The sequence below is a fragment of the Trachinotus anak genome, unplaced genomic scaffold, assembly GCF_046630095.1.
Source record: "Trachinotus anak isolate AG129_WGS33_773 ecotype Australia unplaced genomic scaffold, CSIRO_AGI_Tana_v1 ptg000005l, whole genome shotgun sequence".
Taxonomy (NCBI): Eukaryota; Metazoa; Chordata; class Actinopteri; order Carangiformes; family Carangidae; genus Trachinotus; species Trachinotus anak.
The window spans coordinates 15,882,624-15,903,015 of NW_027273856.1; the positions used below are offsets into that span (position 1 = coordinate 15,882,624).

At 40.5% G+C, this 20,392-nt stretch overlaps 1 long non-coding RNA gene across 6 annotated transcripts in view; it reads left to right on the plus strand.

Annotated features, from left to right (window-relative positions):
- LOC139621730 (uncharacterized) overlaps positions 1-18,712 on the plus strand; it is a 138,542-nt gene extending 119,830 nt beyond the window's left edge. For 4 of the 6 annotated variants that reach the window (XR_011691069.1, XR_011691072.1, XR_011691070.1 and 1 more), the window contains one exon: positions 15,903-18,712. This is a non-coding gene — a long non-coding RNA (uncharacterized lncRNA). Of the gene's footprint in view, positions 1-6,217; positions 6,859-13,550; positions 13,738-15,902 lie in introns of those variants that run through there. The other 2 variants (XR_011691068.1, XR_011691071.1) reach the window with 2 other exon arrangements.
- Positions 18,713-20,392: the final 1,680 nt, after the last annotated feature.

Sequence of the window (20,392 nt, forward strand, 5' to 3'; positions counted from 1 at the left end):
CGCCAATCTGCTCCTCTCAGTTTCTCTTTTTAATCAAAATAACGATTTCTTCCTCTAATGAACAGATGTTTCTTCTTTGAATGTACTCGTGATCAAAGTTAAGCTACTGAGAATAAAATGCAACACCTCCAGATGTTTTTCTCTTTTTTTTTTTCAAATTAAAAGCCTACCTGTACATTTTATGCTAACATTCTGGAAGTGCTTGTGGATGCATTACTTTGTTGTAGGTGTACTGGATCTTCATTATCATAATACTACCTGTAGGAGTGTACCAGCTAATGGATGTTGTCATGGTAGCATTGATAAATACTTGGTTAAGGTTGTGGAGCGGTCAAGGTTTAGTTAAGTTTAGGCACAAAAACTACTTATTTAGTTTGAGAGAGAGATTGTGGTTTGGTTCAAAGAAGTACTTCCTTAAAGTTACATTGTAAAACACTTTAAGTCCATTCAACTTAGAAAAGTATGTTTCTCTGCTGCCTTAAAAATGTGAGTTAACAAAACTGAGGTTGAATTGTTGATTACTTTTATGAGCTTTGAAATTCTAAAACGAGTCATTCACGTCCATGTCAGCTGCTGTGTGGTCATTTGAATCAGATTTACAGAGAGATGTGCCTGTGGGTGGAAAGCCCAGCCTCTCGCTCGAGGAGAAACATCTCTGCAGAAAGTAGCAGTTTTGTCCAAAAACTGCAGGTTTATTGCTAGGTGCTTTTTGGCAAAAAGAATTTGGTGAAGTAAAAAAGTCGAGTGACAAAGACTCTAAGTTGGGAACACTGCCTGTAAACACCCCTCTGATGATGTCATAGAAACTATTAGAGCCAGTTCAATTTGAAAGAGCAACGGCCCAATAGGGAAACTCCAACACTCATCCGGTTGACCAATGGCGTAACTTCACCGCTCAGTCATATTTCTAAAATTATAAGTCTCAGTTGTACTGGCTTACTGACACACGCACAGACACCACGATGCTTCATTTACACTCGGTTGGAGGATGTGTTCCACACATGTGCAGCACATTCTCATTCTCATCTTTCATGCATGAGCACTACAAAAAAATCTAAATTGTGACATCCCTGCAAGAAGAAGAGAAGAAGAAGAGCTGCTTTGTCTGTGCTTAGTGCAAAAACATAAAAAGAAAATCATGGAGATCAAGTCTTGTAGTATTGCATAGTAACAAACAGGTGCATATGCATACACCTTCTGAAGCTCTACATCAGACACCAGAGGACCCTTGCAGATGTGGAAAGAATAATTCTGGCCTAAGGCTGGCTTCGCTGTTATGGTCCAGCCAAAAATTAAATAAAAGTGACAGTGTTCAGTAGTGATAGTGAGGCTGCCCGTTATCTGTACATCCACAGATGCATTTATGGAAAACTGACACTGTTTTTGACTCTGAATCCTGGCGTTTATCCTGTATATCCAGTGTTTTCTTTCTTTAAAAAAATAAAAAATAGTAGTCTGTGTCCTCCTGTGTGCACAGAGCAGACACTAACCCATCCCAACTCCTTCCTTATTTTCATATGTGACTCAGCATGACTGGGTTGGCTTTTCTCACAAAGAAAAAGGAAAAAACCTAAAGATAAATATGTCTATAGTGGAGCTGCCCATAATTAGCTTCAATAGCTGGGAATCACTGAGCATAAAGCCTCTCTCTGGATGAGTAGGTGATTATGGCTTTTCTATGGCAATTTGATCTCACCGTGATTGAGTGGAGTGCACCATTAAGATTGGGGATTTCTGCTGATTTATTCCCTACCAGCCAGTGTCCTTGAAAGCATCTGTCAGCCCTGTGAGGGAGAAAACACACTGCAGAATGGTGACAGTGAATTCTGGGGGAGTTTCGATACCTGAAAAGTAAACAGAAGTTGTGACTTGTGGTGGAAAGATTGCCAGTTGAAATCCCTGCTGAAATCACTGAAGCAAAGTGAATGAAAGCTCCTCTTTCCTGTTGTGTACAGTCAAAGGCAATTAACCCCCAGCTGCTCCACTGGACCCACTCGGCAGCAACGATACAGATAGTGTCACCTGAAACAAAAGCTTTAAAGGGGAAATTCTAATACTTGTCCTGTGTGTTGTGAATACAGGAAAAACTTATACAACAGTGTGAAAGCTAAGAAAGCTGAAAGCTCTTTAATGAGGGAGGCGATCGTTTAGAACTTCATCCAGTAACGAAACTGAAAACAAGACAATAACATGACAAGACTGGCAGTGCTGTGCACAAGAGGACGTTCATTGAATGTGCTCATGTTTTTGGTGAGCAGTGAGCTGGACCCATCCATTCGCAACCAACAAATGTGAACGTGAGAATCAGAAGGGGGCGGTTATCCACCAAACAGCTGTTTGCCAATCACCAAACATCAGAAGAAGAACTTAAGGCATGCAGACTGAAATCACAGTGATCCTTGGAGCCTGTATCAGCCTGTAATCTATGTCATGTTTTTGAACTGCTACATAATTTGTTTCATGCAGGCTAAATACACTTCACTTTCATCTACAGTACATCTGCTTTTACTGCATGTTTTTTTTTTTTACTCTCTGCATAACAAATCAATATATATCGAGCTGAATTACATTTGTAAACCGCTCTGTTTTGAGTTGTCCTGCTTTATGACTCATTATTTCAGTGGTAAAACATATACTCACATTGTTTTTTTTCTTGCCTATTAACCTCTCAGAAATCTATAGTCATGCTGGCGGCTCTGTGAAGCTGTGTTTAGGCACAGTGGCGATATATATATATATATATATATATATATATATATATATATATATATATATATATATATATATATATATATATATATATAATGCCTTCTCAGAGCACTTTTTATTTTAATGATAATGATGGAACATTCAACTGAAAGCAGGGGAGCTCAGTTTTTTCTTTTTTCTTGACAGATCCCTTGTCGATTCACCATCTGTCCCTTGACTCTCTTTTCTTCCTGTTGCTAAACAGCTCTCCAGTTTGATACTGCAGTTTTTGCCATTGATGTAATCTTAAAGTGCACAATCAGACTGAGAAAGTAAAGCAGGCTCATGGTGGGCCTATCATAGTTTATTATATAGTTTACTATATATATACATATATATATATATATATATGGTGTGTCTTCCTCAAGCTCGGGTCCTCTACCAGAGGCCTGGGAGTTTGAGGATTCTGCGCAGTATATTAGCTGTTCCTAGGACTGTGCTCTTCTGGACAGAGACTTCAGATGTTGGACCTGGAATCTGCTGGAGCCATTCTCCCAGTCTGGGGGTCACAGCCCCCAGTGCTCCAGTTATCACTGGCACCACTGTTGCCTTTACTCTCCACATCTTTTCTAGCTCCTCTTTCAGCCCTTGTTATTTCTTAAGCTGCCATGCTTAGTGCTTCTGTGCTGCCTTTCAGTCCAGCTTTCTCCAGCCACTGGTAGGTTTTTTTTTTTTTTTCAGCCACTTCTTTTATCTGTGGGTGGTACATGCCGTGTAGGGGATGGTTCATCCTCAGGTTTCTGCTGCCTGAGGTATTCACTTAGCATTTCATCTTTGGGGGCCATCTTTCTGATGCACTCCTGGATCTGCATCATCCTGGCCAGTGGTCCTTACACTCACTAGTCCTCGGCCTCCCTCGTTCTGCTTAGTGTACAGTCTCAGGGTACTGGACTTGGGATGAAACCCTCCATACATTGTGAGGAGCTTCCTTGTCTTGATGTTGGTGGCCTCTATCTCCTCCTTCGGCCAGATTATTATATCAGCAGGGTGTCAGATGATTTACGTGTTGATGGCTCGGATCTTGTTTTTCACATTCAGCTGGCTTTTAAGGATCTGCCTTTCTCTGTGTTGGTGTTTGGCTGTGGCTGACTTCCTTGTGGCCTCCATGACTTTAATTTGCCTGTGAGACCCCAAGGTATTTGTAGCTGTCCTGAATCTGCAATGTTGCCCTCTGGTAGTTCCACCCCCTCGGTTCTGACCATCTTTCCTCTCTTTGATACCATATATACATACATATATACACATACACATACACACATATATACATATACATATACATATACATATACATCATATACATACACACACACATAGACATATCTACACATATACACATACATACACACACACACACACACACACACACACATATATATATATTGGCTATATATATATATATATATATATATATATATGTAAACAATTTATCTTTTGTGGCCCACCAGTGGGCTCTGGCCCACAGCTTGGGAACAACTAATCTCAATGCTGATATGTCAGCATGCTAGCTTGCTCTTACTGACAATGCTAACATGCTGGTGATAAATAGCATTAAGTGCAGTTGAGGCTGATGTGAATGACAAGGACATTTGTCACTGGATGAAATGTCATTATAGTTTATTCTGTTCAGAGTAGTTAACCAGATGTTTAACCAGGAAACTCTAATTTCTGTGGCAGATTTTGGACAAAGCCATCAAAAAAGATGTTGAGATTTTTCTCTGAATAACTGTTAGAATAAATTAATTGACTTTTCCTCCCACAGTTCAGCCAGCTCTGTGTGAACGAGCCTCTATGTTGGCATCATATGTTGTTGAGTGTGCAGCTGTTTGAAAATAGCCAAACAGCCCCCTGCCATGAAAGCTGCAGTTTTTGGATATTTTCTCCAGCTATGGTGTCATAATCAATTACCACAGATGGGACTTCTTGTCACACACAGTCAAATTGCTGCTGACACATTGACAGCTTGTCCACCAGCACCAGCGACAATTTCATCACATGGTTGCCCCTCCCAATTACCCCTCCTTTAAGAACCGGTCCCTCCTGGTCATCACAAGGTGATTAGAAACTACACAGCATCATTTAAACTCAGTGTTCTGCGTTTGACGTCCTCAGTTTTACTAAATTCAACAGATGTTCACTTACACTTAAGTGACAGCAATGGATCTAAATGTTGTTATGTTTAATGCCTCAACACTTCTACACACCAATACGATGCTATTTGAGTAACTTTAATTGAATGAAGTAATAAATCATCTTCTCTGTCAAGGCGGTGTATCTGACAGAGCCACTTTCTTTCACTCTTTAAACACAAATCTTAAACAGTAAACACATTAACCGAGTTAATCATATCAACCTCTCTGCTCAGCAGACAAATGATAAATAAATGAAGCACTTGCAGATTGAGCGATTACAATATTCAGAGGAGGGGAACGGTTCAGTGTTTCAGGTTTGTTCAAATGAGCTTTATGTTTTAAAATACAAAGCGCAAACTCTGTTTATAAAGAAAGTATCAGAGGCTGCAGGCCCAGCAGTGCTTTTCAGCTGAAAGCTAACTCCAGCATGCTAATATGCTCAATTGGAATAATAATGTTAACTAAGCTAAGGTATGTTTACCTGATACCTGTGGTCAGAGGCAGGCTAGATGTTTCCTTCAGCCTTTGGGCTAAACTAAGCTAACTGACTCTTTGTGGTACCTTCATATAAGCATACAGACTCTTTGTAAAAAAAAAAAATTAAAAAAAAAAAGCTAATCAGTGTATTTCTCAGCAGGTGAAAAAGAAATCATTTAAACAATAGTTCTGTTTCTGTCCAAATGTAGCACAAATTTTAACCAAATTTTAAGAAAATCATAAAATAAAAGCAAATTAAGGCACATTTCTATTCATTATGTGAATCCTAGGAGTTCCAGATGGGTGCTTCAACCACAGCACAACAAGAAAACATTATTATAAGCTCAGCAGTCAAACAGTGAAAAACAGCATAATGTGACAGAAACACTGAACTTCTGTTCTAAGTATTCATTTGAGTAATATTTGTCTCACACATATTATGCATGTGTCACTATTTCAGATCAGAGATATTATGAAGAGTTCTCCAAGATGCTTGGAACAATCTATCTACCTACCTACCAACCTACCTTCAAAAACTGTGGTCACATCTAATATTGATTTGATTTTTTTTTCTGTTTACTGCACTTTTTATTAGTTTAAATGTTAAAACTATTATTTCAAAGCATCCTCACTTTACTTTTAGTGCCTAAAATGTTTGGACAGTACTATCGTGGTTGAAACCAGCTTCCTCTGCAGTGTGCACAATGTGCAGCAGAGTTGAGAGCAGCGTTTCCCTCCTGCCAGTACGGCAGAAGCTGTGAACTGCACATCCTCGATAAAATACTCTGTATGTGCTTACTTGAAAATCTCTTATTCTGTGTGTGTCTGCAATATGTGTGTGTGTGTGTGTGTGTGTGTGTCAGTCATCTTATCACTGGTGTCCAGGAGCAGCAGTGCAGGTGTTGGGACCTCTGAACGACCTCTGACCTGGACACTACCCTCAACCATCTGGATCTCACTCAGGATGCTGAGGCTGGTCATTACTCTCATTCCCAGAGTGTGTGAGTGTGTGTACGTGTTGTGTGTGTGTGTATGGATGTACGTGTGTATGCTGTGTTGAAGAACAAGTTGTGATCAGCAGACTGCCGCTGTGATAATCCTGGTTATTGCTGATTTTCCTCCCTGCTGCAGGTCTTTTCACTCTGCCGTTGTCTCTCTCTTTCTTTCGTTCCTCTCCCTCTCTACTCAGTTTTTCTCTCCAGGCAGAGGGAAAACCCATATCACAGATGCTCAATGACACCCTTGCATCTCCCTTCCCAAGCTGTGTTCTCCTATTGTAGGACAGGTTTGGTGTTAAACAGTGACACTGTATGTTACATAAAAGAAATGGAGGTTACACAGAAAACACAGCTAGCTTGTTTGGTAACTTCCTGAACACACAGACAGAGGCAGGAAGAGCTAATGAAGAGCTAAGTTCCAGTGATTTGTTTGTTAAGATGGAAGAACAATAAGCTTTTGTGGTGCATTTTTTAATAAATGAGTGGCTTGTTAATGGTTTTGTTTGTGAAGCACTTACAAAATAAATAAATATAACCAAGTAAATTGGCTAAATGCTTGGTGATTCAAATAAGAACATAAGACTGAAACAAAGACTGAAATGCAGTGATGTAATTGAAGTGTATGTATAGTGTATATGAGCTTGTACTATTATTATTAGTAGTAGTAATAGTAGTAGTAGTAGTATTTTAAATAATTTCTTCTGGCTTTTTATGCCTTTATTTATAGGTACAGTGAGAGAGAGAGACAGGAAAGATAGGGAGAGAGAGGATGACATGCAGCAAAAGGCTGGCGCGGTTGGGACCGCGCCAGCCTTTTGATTTTAGTGATTATAAAGTTGGGATTACTTGCTGGACAAAACAAGTACGTTTTCTAGATTTTTTTCAAATGAACTGATTGAAAAAATAATAAGCAGACTGATCCAGATCCTCCTGTCCTCTCTTTTCACTCAGGCCCTCAGTCCTGGACCACCCTGCCTGACACTTCTCTCTCTCTCACTCTCTCTCCTCTGGCTGTCAGTGGTTCGTTCCAGATGTTCTGGCTCTGGATCGTCCCAGCCTCCTCTCTCTCTCTCGCTCTGTCTGTGAGTTTGTTTCTGTTTCTGTTTTGTTGATGGTGTCCTTGAGTTTGCCTCCTGTGAGTCTGTCATCTTTCTGGCTCAGGTCCTATCTGTCATTGACGTCCCCCTGTATCAGGTTCTTCATACTGTACAGTACATGTTTATGACATCCAGTGCATGTCTGTCTGTCCTGGCAGAGGGATCCCTCCTCTGTTGCTCTTTCTCACGTTTCTTCCATTTTTATCATCACTTGTCTTGTCTTTATTTCACCACTCTCCTTGTATTAGTCTCCGTCTCTCTGTCTGTTACCACACAAACAGTCATACACACAGTCCCTCTGTTCCAGTTTGGTGCTGCTCACTGTCGGCTGCTGAAGCTGCCTCTGTCCACACAGAGACCCCCGTGTCGGAGCAGCACCATATTGATTCTCATCCAGCTTCTGTCTTTGCACAGAGCTCTTACCTCACTCTCAGTCATGAGGAGGAAATGGGAGCAGGTTTAATTAAAGACTAGTCTGTGTTTGCCCATAGTTATCAGATAAAACAGATTTTTTTTTTGCATGAAATATTTTGAGCAAGCAGTTTAACGTATGTAATTCTGTTAAATCTAACATACAGGAAGATGTTGTCCACAGGGAAAAAAATACGAATTTAAAAGACTCTTGATTACTAATATTAATGGTAGATTTCCATGTGTTTTTTGATTATAAAGCAGGTCTAGGTTCTATATTAATACTGTGAAAGTATCAAAGCCTCAGTCCACAGAGAAATGCACACAGCCTGTATTCAGAAACTGAGCCTTAAAACCAGCCGTCAGGACTTCTGTAACTTTGTGATGTCACAACAAAGCTGTCGCCGCTCTCAGCCATGCTCCAAGCCCCGCCCACCTGGGCCCACCATCCAACCTTGCAGGATTTGGTTTCTCTGAGTGTTTATTTGAAATCTGCGATATTTTTATTGGATCACTTAGAAAACAGTCAGCCAATCAGAAGAGAGGCTCAGAGCCTCCGAATTGACCTGACTGACCTGTTGTTGCTAGAGTTCCAGAGAGAAGCCTGAGAGGAGACGTATATATAAATATGTCTTCCTGTGGATATCAAAACTTCAAATAAAACCCCAGAAAACTGTAAAATATGGGACCTTTAAGGATTAGTTAGCACATGGCAGCAGATGTGAAAAATTGATTTAAATAGCTCAAAATGATAATTGAAATAAAAGATTCAGTGGCCTCATTTCTGAATTACCATGGAAAGTCATTTTTGTTCTACCTAGAATTTCCACCACAGTTTCTTTCCTTCATGTATTCCTAGGCGCTATATGCCCTACTTAGCGTAGCTGGTGAAGAGACTCATTAGTGAAATTAGACATGATTAGTTCCCCATCCAGGCTTTTCATCAAAGCAGCCTTCCCTCAATTTGGTCAAATTTCATCTCCACTCCACAGAAAAGTTCCTGACAATTTCACCATCTGTGCTCTGTGCAGCTTCGCAATCAAGGCGCAGACGGAGCAGGAAAGAGGTGGAAAACAGAAACAAAAACTCAGAAAAACTGGGACGGAGCAGGAGAGCAGACAGACATTTGTCCCACATCTATGGCTTTTGAAAAGCTCTAATAAAACGATTGCTGACATACAAGTAGCGCTCGTTTGGGAATGTCATTGATTTCACAGCTGGTGTCAGATGCAAAGAGATGTGATGTGTTGATTATGAAAAGATGCTCAACAAACCTTTTACAGCTGCATCATAATAAATACATACTAGATTTTTAAAAATTTTCAAAAGTTATCTGTTTATTATAACCAGCTTAACATGCTCTACTTTGAGAAAAAATGGTACAAAAAATTTGATGTTAATATTATATACAGTATATTTTAGCCACATCATAGCACTCCTCAACTGTGCATTATCAAGCTCATGCCATCTCAGCAGCCACCAGACATCAACGTAATGTCAGAAAGACGTTGGACTCTGATGACTTTGGACAGATGTTAAATTTTTGGTTGGAAATGACAACTGGTCGACATCAAAGCGCAACATTGACTAATTGACATTGTGATGTTTACCAGATGTTGGGTTTTCTGCATGACTAGAATGTATTTTATGAAGGTCCCATATCATAAAAAGTGATATCCCCATGTGTTTTTGATTATAGGAGGTCTAGGTTCTATATTAATACAGTGAAAGTATCAAAGCCTCAGTCCACAGAGAAATGCACACAGCCTGTATTCAGAAACTGAGCCTTAAAACCAGCCGTCAGGACTTCTGGGACTTTGTGATGTCACAACAAAGAGAAAAGAGACTCATCCTCTGAAAAAGCATAACAATGACACATTTCCCATCCAAAGCCATCGGTCTGCTCCAGCTGTCAACCAAGTGGCACGCTGAAACTCAAAAGATGTCAGATATGAAGCCTTTGCAATATTCATAAACACACAGTAACAGTGTGAGCTGTCTTACCTAAAAAACCTGGCATTTATCCCTGCACTTTCAGTGTAAACTCACCTGCAGCCTTCGTAACATCCAGAGCTGTGACCAGATGGTTTGAGCTAACTGCTTATTCTGCTCACTGAGCTAACACGCAGTTTTCTGTCTTGGGATAATGAAGATTGCTGCAACATTACATTTGCAATTTATACAGTTATAGGCAAAAAAAAATGTTAATATGCTCATAAGCTCTCTGTCATTTTGGTGGTGAGCCAGATAAACACCCCACCAATGGTGCACATACCAAGACTAGCCCACAGATCATGCTAGCAGCTCTGTGAGGCTGTACTTAGGCACAGCAGTGCTTCAACAAAAGAAATCTGGCCCATAGTCTGGCCACATGCTTGCTGTCTTCTATCAGACACCCAGCTCCATGGCCCCAGACAGGCCCATATACAGGACCATTGTTAGATCTGGTCCAGTTCTGGCACACACTCAGAATAATGGAGGATAACAGCTGGAACGTGCCCAGTATGAGGGCCAGACTTGGGCCGAGGACAGAGGCATATGTTTAGCCTGAAGTTTCATTTTGCTACGCTAACATGCTCACAGTGGCAATGCTAACATGCTAATGTTTTGAATGTTTACATATTCAACATCTTTAATTAGCAATGTACCATGCTAATGTTTGCTGTTTAGCACTAAACTTAAAGTAATGTTGAGAATGATGCCAACATGGCTGAAGTACTTAACAAGTAGGCAGTGCAAGGAAAGAGGAGACAGTATTCATCAAATTATAAAAGAAACATGGAATCTAATACAAATGTATTAAGTTTCATATAAAATGTTGAAAGCAGGTTACAGAGAAATTCAAAAACAGTCACAATAAGCCATTTTTGACAGCACACAGTGGCTCAGCACTCGGTCTCCCTTCTCCTCCACCACTGAAGCAGAAGAGTGTGACAGCTCCTGTGCAGCACAGCTCTGAGGACACCCAGCTCAGTCCACACACCAAACTGTTTCCTAGACTCTATAACTATAACTGAGTTGTTAAAGTCAATGCAATGGTCTAGCGTTGTTTGTCTTATTCTTTCTTTCTTTATAGTTTTCAATTAGAAAGTCCTGAACGCTAAGAATAGACTAAGCTTTCATTTCAGCTTAAATTCAATCATCTGAATGCAACTCTATTGGCAAGAGTTAGAAAAAGCCCGTTTGAGAAAAGTATAAAGCTGTGAAAGTGTGAAGAACACATTAATAAAACAAACTTTTTAATAGAATTTATGTTAAACCTCTGCCAAAAAGATTTATTTCTTGTATGTATGAAGCCCTTGATGTAAGCTCAAACTATTCCACCGAACATATACGAAGGCAGTGGCAAATCTATTTGGAATGCCAGATAGATAAGGATACTTGGACAACAATCATAAAAAAAACATTAACCATCCTGGGCTGTAATAATGACAGAGAGAGACAATTTAAAATATTACACAGGCTCCATTATACACCGTTGTTGAGAGGCAGGCTTGGTCTCAGTTCCTCTAACTGTAATAAATGTGATAGAGAAATTGGTACTTATGCACACATGTTTTGGAAATGCTCGAAGATACAAGTGTTTTGGAATGAGGTGAAGAAAGACCTGGACACTTTAATTGGGCATAACCTGGACTTATCACCTCTTCAGTGTGTTTTAGCAGCCAAGGTGCCGAGCACAAGGAACAATCACAATGCAAAACTCATCGGAATACTTTTGTATATGGCAAGAAAGACTATTCTCAATTTCTGGATTCATAAGGACATTCCTACACTGGATGATTGGTACAAGGAGGTAATAAGCATAGTTCCTCTGGAAAAACTGACTTATACCCTTCATGACAACATGGGAGCTTTTACAAGGATATGGCAACCAGTCTTAGATGTTATGGACCCCTCCAGACTGAGCTTCAATGTCCCTCAATAGGTGATGTAAAATGGATGACTCTGAGCTTAGAATTTGGATGTCAATCTGGTGGTGTGTATATGTTTGTTTGTTTATATGTAAGCTGTATTACCTTGTTTTGTTGTATATCCAAAAAAAATATGGTTCTGCAGAAATTATATGTAAAGGATAATATGTGGACTGCTTGAACCTCAATTTAAAAAATTTAAAAAAAAGAATTTATGTTAAAATGTATATTAAAATGTGTTTCAAACAATTCTCGAACAGTTTTCTGTCTAAGTGGATGTTTATTTACTCTGGTCAAACTCAACTGGCCATAAAAACTTCAGTGCCAGCAGAAATGTTGCGTATATGCCTGAGGCTGAAGTAATTTGTCCAAACTGTTCACCCACCTCCTGATACTGAGACTTCAGATTTACACCTACAGTATTTGTCTGAGGAGTCTGATAATCTCTGAACCAAACTGCTGTTTGTGTTGTGATTGGCGGACACAAGTCTGCATCAGGGTTATTGTAGCTTATGGATATGTGATTCATATTGTTGGTTTTCCGTCTAACCAGCGTGTAGATCACAAATACCTGATGTTAACCCAAGTAACTGAGTCCCTGATCTGAAGATAAGAATGAAAACCAGAAAACTGTCCTAAACCATAATGACAGTGTTAGACTGATTTTAATAAACTATTCTTAACCATGAATAATAACCTAACTCTTACTGTTTCCTTAACCAGTAGGCTTTAGCTGCATATAAGTAACTAAACCTTCAGCACAGAGATCAGAAAATGCATTTGCATTTTGAGAGGTGAGGGAAAACAATATTGTCCTGCAGTCAGGGGTGACAAATCAAAACAATAATCCTACAGGTGTTCTGATTGGCTGAAGTGAAAAGCGTCAGCCAATTGAGCTGGAAGTAGAAAAGGGTTAAAAAAAAAAATCCTTACAGAGTTGTCATTAAGACGTCCTTCCTGATTGACCTAAGTTAAGCTTAATTGGTTTAAAGTAAAGCTAACCCAACCCTGCCTTGAATCCAGATCACACCAGCAGTGTTTGAGCTCCTTTAAAAACTGTAGTATGTGATTGTGAAGGGACGAACAGCCCTGTGCATGACGTCTTTATGTATCTGGTAAATTTTGGATCCAGTTCAGCTGATTCATTTCTTTAATTTGTTTTCGTTCATCTGTTTCTTTGTTGCTTTGATTTCTAATCATTGTTTTCCCCTGAGGTCCTGTTAAGGATGGTACTCTTGGTGTGTGCACGTGATCACCCTGAGCCAGTTGTTGGCAATCTGGACTTTACTGAATTAAATCTGAGGGAGGAAACAATGGGCTCTTACTATATATTTTCCACATTTGTTTTCCTGACAGCCCTGGTAAGATTAGTCCTTACCTGAACAGGAAACATAATGCAGCTTGACAGCTTAATTATGTCTTTTGTCTGACCCTCGATATTATCTAGGTGGTTTGGACCACTGAGTATTTAAAGCTACGGTTTCGGTTTGTTGGGCTTTTGTCTGCACGTTAAGGAAACATCTATTTATAATTTTGTTTTTCCTGCAATCACAACATAATGTATATAATCAAGCGGAGGAGGACGTTTTTATCCTGTTGTTCTAATGATAGCTCCTTTAACATCCCATAATGCCTCAATGTATCTTTCTGAACAACTAAACGGCAACAACTAATATGTTTTGTCTGAAACACAATCACTGGCTGGTTTTTGTTCAGAGGCAACATACTTTTTGAATGAATGGAGCTACCTTTCTTTTTTTGGCCTTCACCCTGCAGATAGGACCTTGGAGAGTGACAGAGAAGGGGAATGACACACAGCAAAGAGTCCGGCCAGTCAGGATTCAAACCGGGGACCCGCCTGCCCAAAGCATCTGTGCCTACGTGGCATCCGCCCCAACCACTCGGCCATCAGGTCGCATCTACGAATCTACGTTTATTAACAGCAGCGGAGTCGCCTGGAGATGATTGAGGTGAACTAAATTGTCCCTCCACAGACCAGGGTTTGAATCCTGAGTCCTGTCTATGGTTAGATTTGGTTCAGGTCAGGGGAAGGTTGTGGATTTGTTAAATTTAAATAAACAGGTTGTGTTTTAAATCATTTATTTTTATAATTTTTTTTATATTAAACCAGACCAGGATCTTTCCCTGACTTTTACCTACAACCTTTAAGTATGGTGAGAGTCCAAACAGAGCAGTTTAATAAGGTTGCAAGATCAAAAAATAGATGTCTATCAACATTTTTACGTCTTGCCGACAGCGTATTCTGATTACGTTTATAGAAAACGTCTGGTTGCTACATTTCAGTGTATTTACTGTTGCAGTTCAGTTGTATATAGACATTATTTCTATGAGACAGTTATCGCTGAAAGCCTCATTACGTCAGTTTAGGTGTTTTACGTCTGATGTTTTTTTTTTTTTTAAACATTTTTTTTTCAATAGCAATACATAATATATTTTTACAGTCTTATTTTCTGAATGTATGCATGGAGGGGCTCACCCCCTCTGTGTGTCAGGAACAAGAGAAACCGAGTGAAGCCGAGTGTGTGACAAACAATTTCAATTTATGAATGCAAATCACATCCCAACTCCTCTCTGTCCTCTTCTTCCGTTTGGTGTGTGTGTGTGTGTGCGTGTGTGTGTGTGTGTCACTGTAGCAGTGTGTATTTTTTATTTTTTTTATTCATCAAGTTGGTGTCTGTCATGCTCCTGTGCACACACATACACAGACACACACTCACACAAACATCTGTACACCAGCCTGCACACACAGCCTGGATATGTGAGTGTGTGTGTGGTGTGTGTGACGTTTCTTATTTCTCCCTCTGGAGCTAAAGAGGAGATGGAATCTGCACTGTTGATGAGTTTAATGATTTCATCCAGAGCAGCCACCAGGTCAGCGCCTTCCAACGTGCACACACACACACAGTGGCTTTGACAGTATGATGAATTGGAGCAATGTGGAAATACAAACAGGCGCAGATGCATTCGGACACCCACACACATTCACACTCACACACCCATTTACTCAGTCACCCACTGTGTGCACATTCATGCATTCAGCTGTGTGCTCGTACACCGGACACACACACACTCAAATATGTGTTCATACAACTATTACAATGAGAACAGTGGCACAAACAAATATATATTGCCACGATTGCATCCCCCCCGCCCCCCCTACACATACACACACACACACACACACACACACACACACACACAGCACAACATACCAAAATTCTTTTCCAGCATAAAATAATTAGGTAAAAATCTCTTCTGACCCATTTTTAATGTTCCAGTTTGCTTATGTTCTAGTTGCATTAAATATGGAAAATATGTTAACCATACATTAAAGAGCATGCCTGGTTCGAGCTTTCATCTCAGCAGCAATAGTCAAATGTATTTCTGTTTGAAGGCAGCAAACAAGAATAAACACAAAGAGGCAGGAGCACCTTTAATTAAGGAGCCACACTACTGCCTAAATGTCAGCTGATGGAATGAAGTCCGCGATATATAACTGTCAAATGTGCTCCTGTGCTTGTTGCGCCCCTCCCTGCAGTTTTCACACCTGTGTTCCCGCTCTCAGCATCACTTTCAGGTTCACCTCTGAAGTCGTGCTTGTATTCGCTGTTTGGCATCGGCTCTTTTATTCATGCTTCGCAATCTCCAGTTCACTCATCAGCTGTGCAACTAGCAGCTGCCCAGTCATATTTATTCCGGTGTTGAGTACAACCATAACATGACACTTTTAACCAATAATGATACACTCATGCTGAAACTTTCATGCCTGCCGACACCAGAGTTTCTTCTTTTTGGTTAAATGGATCAGTATGATCATATTGATATATAACTATGACCACTATAGATGGGTGATTTCATGGTGTCAGTAACTCTGACTGCAGTATAGTTCAGATCATATGATATTATTAGGAGGACATTAAATCACTCAAAACTACATAACTGTAAAGCATGAAGTCTAATACTAACTCTAAATCTAAAGGATGATGTGGCATCATACAAACCAAACAACACCTAAAATAAATGACCATAATTGCTGGTGCAGTTGGGCTGGATTTCACTGAGCAACTTACTTGTACTTGTTACTTTGTGTGTTGTGGTAAATTGCAGAAGGGCCAAGAAACAACATGGACGGGAGAAGAGAAACTGAACCTGTCATCGTCCTTCCACTCAGTGCAGCCAAGCAGCTTCTGTCCTCCTCTGCTGCCTGAGGGATCAACCCACCTCCTCTCTCCAACTGGCTGGACATCAGAAAACCTCACAAGTAAAGGCCACACCAGGAAGTGTCCAAGCAAAATTCCATCTACAAATCCGTGCAAAAATATTTGGACCTCGAAGACTGTGACTTGTACTGGTGACGAAGGGTTGTGGCGCAGTTACAATTTCTCATCATTTTATTCAGTGAAGTGGAAAAAAAGGGAAATTAGCTTATTGCTAACAGGATAATAAGAACACATGGTTTATACAAAATGTGTATTTGCACCATCGACTCTTGCCTCACAACAGCCTGCAAACCATCGCTCTTTTTGTGGAACAGTTGATGCTCTGATAGAAGAGGTTGAATAAAAGTGTGTGGCAAAACAGAGATAACACGCTACGATAGCGTCCTTGCTTTTGGACTCTCCAATTATCTGTTCCTCTAAAGGTCAGGACTGCAGAGGCAGTTTTTATTGGTTGAAATCTTCATGGTTGAAATCTTCATGCCAAAGAGTTTAACTCAGCACAAAAAAAGAATCGCATGGATTTAATGATTTTGATGTGAAATTGTGACTCTTGAAATTCTAGTTTGACCTGGCAATAAGTGAAGTCAGCTGAACAAAGCATAGGTCTGGTTTACTACAGTTGGTGGGATAAGTTAGCAACAGGATGGATATGGATTCGTTTTAGTATTTGGGGAATGTAACTGATGTCCTAATGATTTTGACAGCCAGAGCCTCCATACACAGCTCATATCATTTCAGGTGGCCTGGGAGCAGAGGTTTAAAGTAATATACAGTAGTTTGATCTGGGGCAATAATTCCTAGTTTAGTTTAGTTTGCGTTAAACGTCCCATGTTGTATTAAGGTAGATGTCCATGTGTTTCTGATTATAAAGCAGGTCTAGGTTCTATATTAATACTGTGAAAGTATGAAAGCCTCCACAGAGAAATGCACACAGCCTGTATTCAGAAACTGAGCCTTAAAACCAGCCGTCAGGACTTCTGGAACTTTGTGATGTCACAACAAAACAGTCCCACCCACCTGGACCCATCATCCAATTTTATAGGATTTAGTTTCTCTGAGTGTTTACCTGAAATCTGCTATGTTTTTATTAGATCACTTAGAAAACAGTGAGCCAATCAGAAGAGAGACTCAGAGTCTCAGAGAACAACAAACATATCTTCTTATGGATATCAACACTTCAAATAAAACACCGGAAAAGAAAATATGGCACCTTTAATAATTTTGGAGACAGGCTCCCTCCTAATGTGGAGCTATCTTAGACCTTGATGAGTAGGAAGGAGGACACTAGGAGGAGAGACCAGTGGGTAAAATTTGATTTTTGCAAATATGCAAAGCTGGTAAAAAAATAAAAATAAAAAATGCATAAACAGCTTTTTGTCAAGAACATCCTCACACTGAATTTTTCTTTTGTGTATTTTTCATGAATATCTTCATCAGGAAACCCCTCTATATGAGAGACAATCTATTCTTTATTAAGTGTCTTCCTCCTGACTTAGCCATGGATTTATGGTGCTATGAGCCCAGCAAAGGTTATCCACTCTGCAATCGCTCAGTGCTCTTCCTCCTCCTCCTCCTAATACTCCTCCTCCTGCTCCTCCACATCCCTACCTTGGCTCCCCCCCGAGACAATAAAATGACCTTCACCCTGACAGATTGTTTCAGCTCCATGATCAACACCGGCCACAGTGAGTCACCTCCACTAGTGTGACGGAGGAGGGGAAGAGGCGGAGGGCTGTTTAATGACGCTGGGACAAAGGGATGGCACAAGAGAAGGGGAAGGACAAGTGTGAGAGATAAGATGATAGCAAGACAGGTGTAGGGAGGAAGGACAGGCAAAGACAAAAAAAAAAAAATCTCATCCCTCTTTTCCATTAATGCTGTTGCATTATTCACCATCACAGAGGAGGAAAATCCTCCTCAGGAACCCCCCAGTCAATTAATTAGCAACTTCCTGCATGTGGAAGATGGGGGTGTTAGGAAGGTGGGGAGGATTGCCAGCAGAGGTGGAAGGGCTAGGCTGGAGAGGCCTCTGGGACCATGATGTGAGTGTAAAAAAAGAAAACTGAGATGGAGGAATTGAAAAGGAAGGGAAGGCTGAGAAATGTTTGTTCCTTATTCGACAGAACAGGCTTCACCACGAATGTTACATTCAGATATCCAATAAAAAATATCTGAAACTATTCTCTGACTAGCTTTGGAAAAATCTGCTTCTCCTTCTTCTGCACCTAAAGGTGTGATACCACTCATAACTAGTGTTCTAGCTTGAAGACAAGAATCAGGGGAAACAGCGAGCCTGGCTGTGTCCAAAACCATACAAATAATTTTCAACACAAATAAATGTCCATGAAATGACATTGTTGTATTTGACTGAAGTGTAAAGGCTGGCATTGTTCTTTATTTTTGTTATCGTGCAGAGTGTCATTTCTCAGCTCATGCTGTTCAACTGGAGTAAATAGTGCATTTGCTGGGGACTATTTTCAGCAGAATAATAAACACTTGGTTTGCTGGTGAATGTTTATGGCAGCACAGAGCACGCTCATTTCTGTGTTTTAAACAGCTGTGGACACACAGACAATACTTGTTATTCATTGCTGGATTTGGTCTTTTCATGGGATTTTTTTGACAAGAAATATATAAAATATCACCGGACTTATTCCCAAATGAGCAAACTTCGAACCAACAAACAACCAGCATTTGCTTCTTGCCCTACCGGTGAACGGTGGATATTTTTGAACATCCCGTAGCTTCAGTGCAACAACAACACAGTGCAGCAGAGCAGGAGGTTTTAAAGGAGGCATTCCCTGCTTGGCTCATGGCCGATGGCAGAGCTTGGCAGTGTTTTAGCTTAAGGGTAAACAGAAGAAGTTATATTTCAGGGAATTAAAGCTTCCAGAGGGGAGAGCTAAAGTTGGAACTAAAGGAAGGGTTGGAGAGAGAGAGCATCAGGAGAACAGATGGAGAGAGGATTACAGGTGAGAGAGCAGAGCAGCTAAAGGGGTGGAGGAAACATGTACAGGACTGGTGGAAGACATGGAAAGAAGACTGAGGATGGATGCACAGAGAAATCCCCCTTCAGCTTGGAGGGCTGTATATTTCCATAAATGCTACGTCAGCATGGCGGCAAATCAGCTGTGACAGGTGCCAATGATTAATGAGGTCAGGAGCGACTGCTCCACCATCATTTAACAAGTGGCCATATTTTTTGACCAAGACTGTTTTACAGTGCGTTTCAGAGGCAGTTAGAATCTCCACATGTAGACACAGGCACCTTGTATGTCCAGCCAGCAGTTGCTGCTACCACCAGTGTTATTTATGCACGCCACAGATGTGTGTTGCTTGATGATTTGTGCGGCAGATCAAAAGTGGTGGATGCAGGCATGCAGCAGATGCAAGATTCAAATCAAAGCTGCGGGTTCACTCTCTACATCCTCGAAAAAAAAAAAGAAATCTGAGTATATACCTTTTTTTTTTTAAAGTGTAGTGCGAGCCTTTTGAACATAACATGGCCTCTTTATATGAACATCAGAATATTTTAAACCCTGATGTGCATCATAAGCTCCCTGGGCTTGTACACGCTTCGTGTAGGAAACAGAAGGTGGTAATAATACTGCGTTCACATGCTCCTCAGATGGTCCTGTTTGTTCATGTGCTTTTAGGCCAGAATAGAAACAACACGGACACTACCAAGATACGCTGTATTTTGTTGCTCAGCATTAAAACAACATGTTGATAGCTGTTTCCAGTATTTGTGTTACTCATTACGGGGGATACTGCAGATAAATAACTTTTCTAACTAATATAGTTCACTCTACATGGACAGCAACTAACCTAATCCCAGTACAAATAAACCAGGTGGTTAGGTGTAGGAAAAGATTGTGATTTGGGTGAAAAGAAGTCCTTCCTGTGTGCATGACATCAACAACTCCAGTCGCACACCAGTTTGCCGACTTTCCGAGTTGTTCCAAGTTGAGGGGGGCAATTATTCCGACACCACATGAATGCAGGGTAATACAACGTTGTCCAAACCTTATAAGACCTTATTGTGTGTGTGTGTGTGTGTGTGTGTGTGTGTGTATGTGTGTATGTGTGTGTGTGTGTGTGTGTGTGTGTGTGTGTGTGTGTGTGTGTGTGTGTGTGTGTGTGAGAGAGTGTGAGAGAGAGAGAGTCATAGCCTGTTAGGGGGCTTAGATGGCCCACTGTGGCATTACTTATTCAGATAAAAGCATCTTCTGAGGACAATAGGGATTTAGCATTCAGCATATGGTGCTTTGGCTTGGTTGTCACTCCCTCTTTAAAGTACACCCTATAACATGAATGGTGTTGTTGTTTTTCTAGTTTTGTTATTTTTACGCAGTATAAATGTATGACAGTCCATTG